General features: G+C 40.7%; 1 pseudogene; it reads right to left on the reverse strand.

Moving 5' to 3' along the window:
- Positions 1 to 1,296: 1,296 nt before the first annotated feature.
- LOC145410245 (5S ribosomal RNA) lies at positions 1,297 to 1,414 on the reverse strand (annotated as a pseudogene).
- Positions 1,415 to 7,195: the final 5,781 nt, after the last annotated feature.

The raw sequence follows: 7,195 nt of genomic DNA on the forward strand, positions 1-7,195 counted from the left end.
CAACCATTAGCCAGACCCTGTTACCACTTCGTCATCCAGTTATATTTCATAATTTACCTTCATTTAGTAATTTAAGCATAGAAAGCCAACCGAAACGAAAGGAAAACTCCCTGTTTAACTGTGCTGAGCACTTCATTTCTCCACCTCATTCCTCTAAAATTCACAGGCACCCGCTACTCTCTCTCTCTCTCTCTCTCTCTCTCTCTCTCTCTCTCTCTCTCTCTCTCTCTCTCTCTCCTGTTAACAAATGAATGCTTCGAACTTGTTCACTCTGCGTTCGCTGGTTCAAACCTACAGGAAGTCGTGGAGTGGAACCAAATATATATATTTGTCACTTGCTTGACTCTATACGAGAAACAAGTTATTAAATAATCAGTATGATATATTCGTGTTATCAGAGTCAAACCTTCAAAGTAAATATTACTCTTGCTTTATCCATTAGTACAAGCCCAAAGCTGAAGGGATATTTTTGGACAGAAATGCATCGAAGGCAACTTCTGTGCTCGTGAATGGGACGTTGCCACATACACGGGTTGGCTGGACGAGGGTGGCTAAGAACTCCTGGCCGCAATAGTACAACTCTCTCTCTCTCTCTCTCTCTCTCTCTCTCTCTTCAAATAAGTATGAAATTCCAGGGAAATATCCCGCCGCCTCTTTCACGTGAGCGTATTGTATCACCAAAGGGGACATAAATTATTAGGGTTCTGAACATCAATCGACATCAGATTGAAACTGACCCATCTGGGACCCATTTACAACCATCCGGCCAAGCTTATCACTATAATTTTTCCAGTTTTTGCTGTGTCACACACACACACACACACACATCCACACACACACACACACACACACACACACACACACACACACACACACACACACACACACACACACACACACACACACACACACACACACACACTCCCACGCGCACACGCGCGCACTCGCTGACCATGGATTATATCATATCAGATATGTCAATGAAGCAGAGAGAGAGAGAGAGAGAGAGAGAGAGAGAGTGTGTGTTAAAAATGGTTAGGCGTCAGGGAGGAAAGGAGTGATCAGATTATCGAGCAAAGAATAAACTAGGAATGAAAAGAGAATCACTGTCAGGCAGGGTTGTGGAGGAAGACGAGATTGTGGTCAAGAGAGTGAAAGGATGTGGAAGGATATCAATCAATCAATCAATCATTGCCAGACGCCATGTATCCCAGACGGGGTGGCCGAGGGCTTAGAGTTAATTGTTTTACAGGGAGGGGCACTAATCCTCCACCAACCCCACTTGACACGTAGGGATGCCTACAGCATCTGGTGTTCCCAGGCGGTCACCCATCCAAGTACTAACCAGACCCAACGTTGCTTAACTTCGCTGATCGGACGGGAAGCGGTGTACTCAACGTGGCTAGATGAAAAAGAAAGAAATGGTAAGGAAAGTATATATAAAAACACTGGATTAGAACGAGGAGACTGACAGGACATTTGGGCTTGGATAAGGGCAATGCACAGTAAAGGCGTGGATGGATGCTTTGGATAAGGAAGGCTATAGATGAAAGAAAGAAAAAGCTGGAAAGGGGATCAGATAGGAAAAAACTTTGCCCTGAATGAGGTAAACGAGAGGGCTGTGAAACTGAGGAATAGTTAGATTGTATGGAAAGACAGAACGATTAGAGATAAGGTAGGGAATGGATGACAGAAAGAAGTTTAGTGTTGGTGTAATCAGACAGGGAGAAAACTTCGTTGGAATGAGGGACAGGAGGGAGTTGGGGAACTAGAGTGAAGGAAGAAGTGGAATGTCTGAAGAAAGTTGTAAAACTATTACAAACGATGGAATGGAAAAGTGAAGACACTGTGGTAGTACACTGTGTATTTTTAACTTCCAGTCTTTTGACACATTTATTTAGTTTATTTATGTTACTCTCACGTGCCATTGTTCAGCCTGGGAGATACTTTAAACTGATGAGGTTAGTCCAAATTGTAATTCATCGTTACACCACAAAAGGTCTTCATTTTATCTGAAGAACTTGTATGAAGATAAGCATGAAACACGTCATCCGACAGAAAGGGTTAAAAAATCTTAAAAGAAGGAAGATGACTGTGGTAGTGAGGGAATATGGGAGTGGAAGTGAGGGAATATGGAAGTGGAAGTGAGGGAATATGGGAATGGAAGTGAGGGAATATGGGAATGGAAGTGAGGGACTGTTGGAGTGGAAGTGTGGATGGACCTGAAAGAGAGCAGTGTTGGGTAGCGATGTGAGAGGGAAGGAGTGTATGAGAGAACTTTAGTGGTGAACTTGGGTAGAACAACGGGAGGGAGAGGACTGTGGTTATAAAGGCAGAGGAGTTGGAGGAGAGTGAATGCTAAATAAATGGAAAGGTAAAAGATGTTGAGATGAAGCTGAACAAATGAATAATAAGGCGAAATTTATTGACAGCATAAGGGTGGAACAAGGAGAAACTGATCAGAATCAGGGAACTGAGAAACTGTGAGATTGGGATGGGAGGAGTGGTAGTGAAGAAGGATATGGAAATGTAATATGTCAAGAATGGAAGAGGCTATGAGCTGGCAAGCGGATCAAATAAGGGACAAACTTGATTCAAAATAAATAAGGACGGGGAAATTTGAACGGAGATGAGATGAAGCGGATTCATGAAGGATATGGACTGAGAGTAAATTTAGACAAAAAAAAGTAGCACAAATTGGCTAGGTGATTAAATATGGACGATTGTTGACTACATCAAAGAAGGAAGACAAACTTTTGACTAGGAAAGAAGAAAAGGATTGGGGAAGGATATGAGAAGTAATTTTAAGTATGAAGGAAGGAACAAATCGATAAGCGTAACAAATAAAGGAAGAACTTGACTAAAGATAGAGGTGGAAGACGACTGTTTCACCAGGGTGAGGGAAGAGAGAGTGGAGAAGGAACTGAATGATAAGTATGTTCAAACAGCCTGTGTAGGGAGGAAAGAACTAGAAAATGGGACAGAAAACGAGAAAACTTGAATGAAACGAGGGGAGTGGAGGGCTATGGAACTGAGGAAAGGGAGACGGGAGTAAGGCGAGTATGGAAGGATGTGGAAGCTTGTAGAGGAAAAAAGAAAATAGTACATAATGCAAAATTTTCAACTGACAGTCAGTTCATTCATCCTTTGGATCAGGTGAATTTTCTTTTTTTCTTTTTTCTTCCTATCTTCAAACGCTTTTTGATCAGTTTAGTCGAGAGTCTTAGACATGGAGGGTTTATACTTTTTTTTTATAACGCCGCTTCACTAAAGGAGTCCATTCCAAAACTCAATAATGTTATGTACCGGAAGTCAGATAAAAAAATGTCTGACTCTGATGAAGAGGCTGAAGAGGACACCTTGACATGAATTAAGGGCGGGAGACGGCTGTGGGAATGAGGCTGGGGGTAATGTGTGAAGATGTAATTATAAACTGAAATTGTTGTAATTTGTACTTACAGGAATGGATCGGGTAAGACGAAAAAAAAAAGTGGAAAATTTGGCCGAAATAAAGAGAGGGAGAAAACTGTGGAAGAGACGGCAGGAGACCTGTAGAAGCGAGAGTATGGGAAGATGTGAATGTTGAGGGTGGGAGGTAGTATACAAGGTGAAGTTTAAGGCAGGTAAGTGATTCAAAAACTGGAATTACTTGGCTGGCACTAGGGAAGGGAGATAGAGTTGTAAAGGTAATGGTTGAGGAGTGGGAGAAGAGTGAGTGCTGAAGCATGTGACGTGTGAGAAAGAATAGGGATGAAGAAGAGTAAGAAAGTATACTGTACGGTGGAGTTTGCGACAATACATGACTCAGAAAAAAAAAAAAAATGGCTGGTATGAGGAGAGGGAGGGTTGTGGAAGTAAGGGAAGGAAACATATTACTGGATGTGAATTATGAGAAACGTTAGAGATAAAGGAAACAGAGACAGTATAAGATGAAATTATTCAATCATGTTCCTGGAAGTAGATCATGCTAGAACTCCAATGGGCTGGGAGGAGGGAGAAGGATAAAGGATATGAGTTGGGGAAGTAGGACTGTGGTAATATGTCAAGCGTGAAAAAAGTCTGAGATGAAAGTATGCAATGGAGAATATAAAATATGGTTCAGGTCTGGTAAGTGACTCAAATAAGAAAAAAAAAAGTTAAACTGATGGGAGAGAGATAGAATTGTGGAAGTTAGGGTTGGAGAGGAGAAGAGGAACAGTGGTGAAGGATGTGAAGGGTGAGAAAAGATAGAGATGAAGAAGTTAACAGCTGGAAGTGACTCAAAATAGGGGAAATTTAGCAGAAATGAGGGGAGAGAGGGGTTGTAGATGTAAGGGAAGAGGGGTGGGAGGATAAACAATGGTGAATGATGTGAATGGTGAGAGTGGCTAGGGATGAAGGAGAGGAAGGAATTTACAAGACAATGTTAGGATAATGGGAAATTTAACAGAGATGAGTGAAGCGAGGTGGTTGTAGATTTGAGGGAAGGAGAGTGGGAAGTGAAAGAAAATGGTAAATGATGTGAATGGTGAGGGATATTAGGAATGAAGGAGGAGAAGGAATATATATAAATGATGAAGTTAACAGCTGGTAAGTAACTCATTTAGGAGGAGAAATGGCTGACATGAAGGGAGGGAGAGGCTGTGGGATATATGTAACAGGGGGGAATGGATACAAGGAAGGATAATTATGTAGTGTGAAAAAAGTCAGCCATGAAAGGGAAAGAGAAAATAAAGTACGAATATTAACAGCAAGGAGATCAAATACGTGGAAAATTTGGCTGAAATGATAGAAGGGAGAGAGTTGTTGAAATGACGGCAGAGGCAGGTGAAAGAGTGGAAAGATTACGGATAATCAAGAAAAAGAGAATATATGTTGAAGTTTTTGGCTGATATGGGTATTAGGGAGGGAAAATTTTGACTGGAAAGAGGAGGAATGAGCTGTGAGGGCGAAACAAAGGATGTAAAGAATTGGTAGGCTGAAAATCAAGGATAACTGATCATAGTATAGGAGAGATAGATAGGGCTGATCCGGACAAAAATTGCAAATGGAGAGAATTGGCCTTACAGAAGGTGTAAGATAGGGCTAAGGGGAGATGTAAACAAGCGGGGTGAAGGAGGGTAGAACGTGTTGAAGTGGGAGAGGAAATGCTATAATTTATCATTCAAATTATCAAAAATTTTCCCAGTTCAGCAAAATCCTCTGATTTTACCCAGAATTAAACCGATAATTGTGGCCAGGGTTTCTCTTTTTTACCCTCCACCTGACGAAGTCAGAGGAGGGTATTGTTATCACTGGGATCAACAATAGGTGGCGTAGAGATTTCGTTTCCGGGCCAGAACTCAGAAAGTATACACAATAAAGTTATGAAATTTCAATAGTTATGTGTCATATAGTGAACTGGAGCCTATTGATAGGTAGAATGCTGTGTCTTAAGTATTTTTTTTTTTTTTTAATGAAAAAGAAAAAAAAAAAATCTCAGAGATTTCAGTGCTTTCTGCGCAAGGAATCTGTGGGGTCCCATGCATTTTTCTATTAAAACTTTGCAGCTATTAAGCCTCGGAGGCAGGAATTGTTTATGATAAATGATTACATGAATATCTAACTATTTCTGAAGTTTTATGACTGTACCTATTATGCTATCATAAAAAATGGCTTCTTGAATGAAAAAAAGAACGAATCATAATTTTATTAAATCTGCTCGTAACTTCATTATTGCCATAGAAAACTTACTGAAATTGTTTAGTTTTAATGTCCATGTGTTATACATAAGGGAGGCGGGGAAAGTGTGAATTGTTATGCACTTGTTAGGTGTGAAGGAAGGTGGGGGATATGTGCTTGGTCAGATGCAGAGTTGCAACAGCGTAGCGTTGCCTATATTTTTTTTTATATTTTGTAAAATAACATTTACGCACGTTACACAAAACTTCATCTCTGACTTTTTTAACGGAATTTCCTATACCAACAGTGGGGTGGCTAAAAAATTTAATCTTATCATCAATGCGAGACGATTAAACTTAACTTGGGGGTAAACATTCGTAGTGAAGGGTTTGTTAGAACAACTGATACATCAAAAGACCCTTTATTTTGCATACCTATGTATTCATCATGCAGCGAACCTTTGTGCAATCACCTCGATGTGAAGCTCTTTGTACAATTTTCATTGTACAGACTAATTTTCCCTCTCTCGTCCTCAATAACGTTGACTGTCTCACGTTATCACTCACGCTGTCACACTCTTACGCACTCTTACATTCACTTTCACACTCTCGGTTACTGTCATTCTCGTGCAACCTCTCACTCACCCTTCTAGTATTCTCACACATTCATACACTATATTATTCTCTCAGAGTATCAATCATTCCGTTCATTAATTCTCCCAGAATAACTCGATCACACTCGTTTTCTTACTCTCCCACCCTTACCCCTTTCTCTCTGTTAGCCGGTCAGTCGGTTCACCCGTCTCTCTCTCTCTCTCTCTCTGGCATTCTGTAACACCCTCACTCAGTCTTACTCACACAACCATATTCTCATTCAGTTTTTATTTTTATTTATTTTTTTCACTCAAACTCGCTCAGTCATATTACTATAGTCGGTTTCACGGAGTCTGACGCACTGATTTTGCCAGCCGAGGACAGGTGGATTTGGTAACACTGCGCGATGCACTCTGGCGGTGATTGGTCAGTTTCCGTTGTGTTTGAACGTGCTCCATATTGACTTTGTATTCCAACCAAGGCCCTCCTTTATTTGTAAGATACCGGAATATACAGATACAAATTAAAGCAATGATACCTTTAATGATGAATATGTGCCTTTTAAAGTACGAGATAAACCTGAACGACAATTATAACAAAACTAAATAAAGTCGCAACTGGACGCATACGAACACAGCGACTGTGGCGGGAACTCAGACGTTCATAGCAAAGTGGTTCCTAGGTCCTGTGAAAGCTTGAATTTTTCCCACCACTACTACACAGTGTCACGGTGTACAATCTACACCATTCCTTCATTACCTCATCTACTAATATACAACCTGACCCTAGATACGCTTAGTTTATCTTCTAATAATTATAATTTGTGTGAGCACACACACACACACACACACACACACACACACACACACACACACCTTGGGCCAATACATGCTATTCTCAGTTTAGTGTACATACACATTTTCATTGCCTTCATAGGTAACTGTAGCTTTAAAAATCTGCAT

This window comes from Coenobita brevimanus, chromosome 84, assembly GCF_032717465.1.
Source record: "Coenobita brevimanus isolate Jiangsu-jjx chromosome 84, ASM3271746v2, whole genome shotgun sequence".
In the NCBI taxonomy this organism is placed as follows: Eukaryota; Metazoa; Arthropoda; class Malacostraca; order Decapoda; family Coenobitidae; genus Coenobita; species Coenobita brevimanus.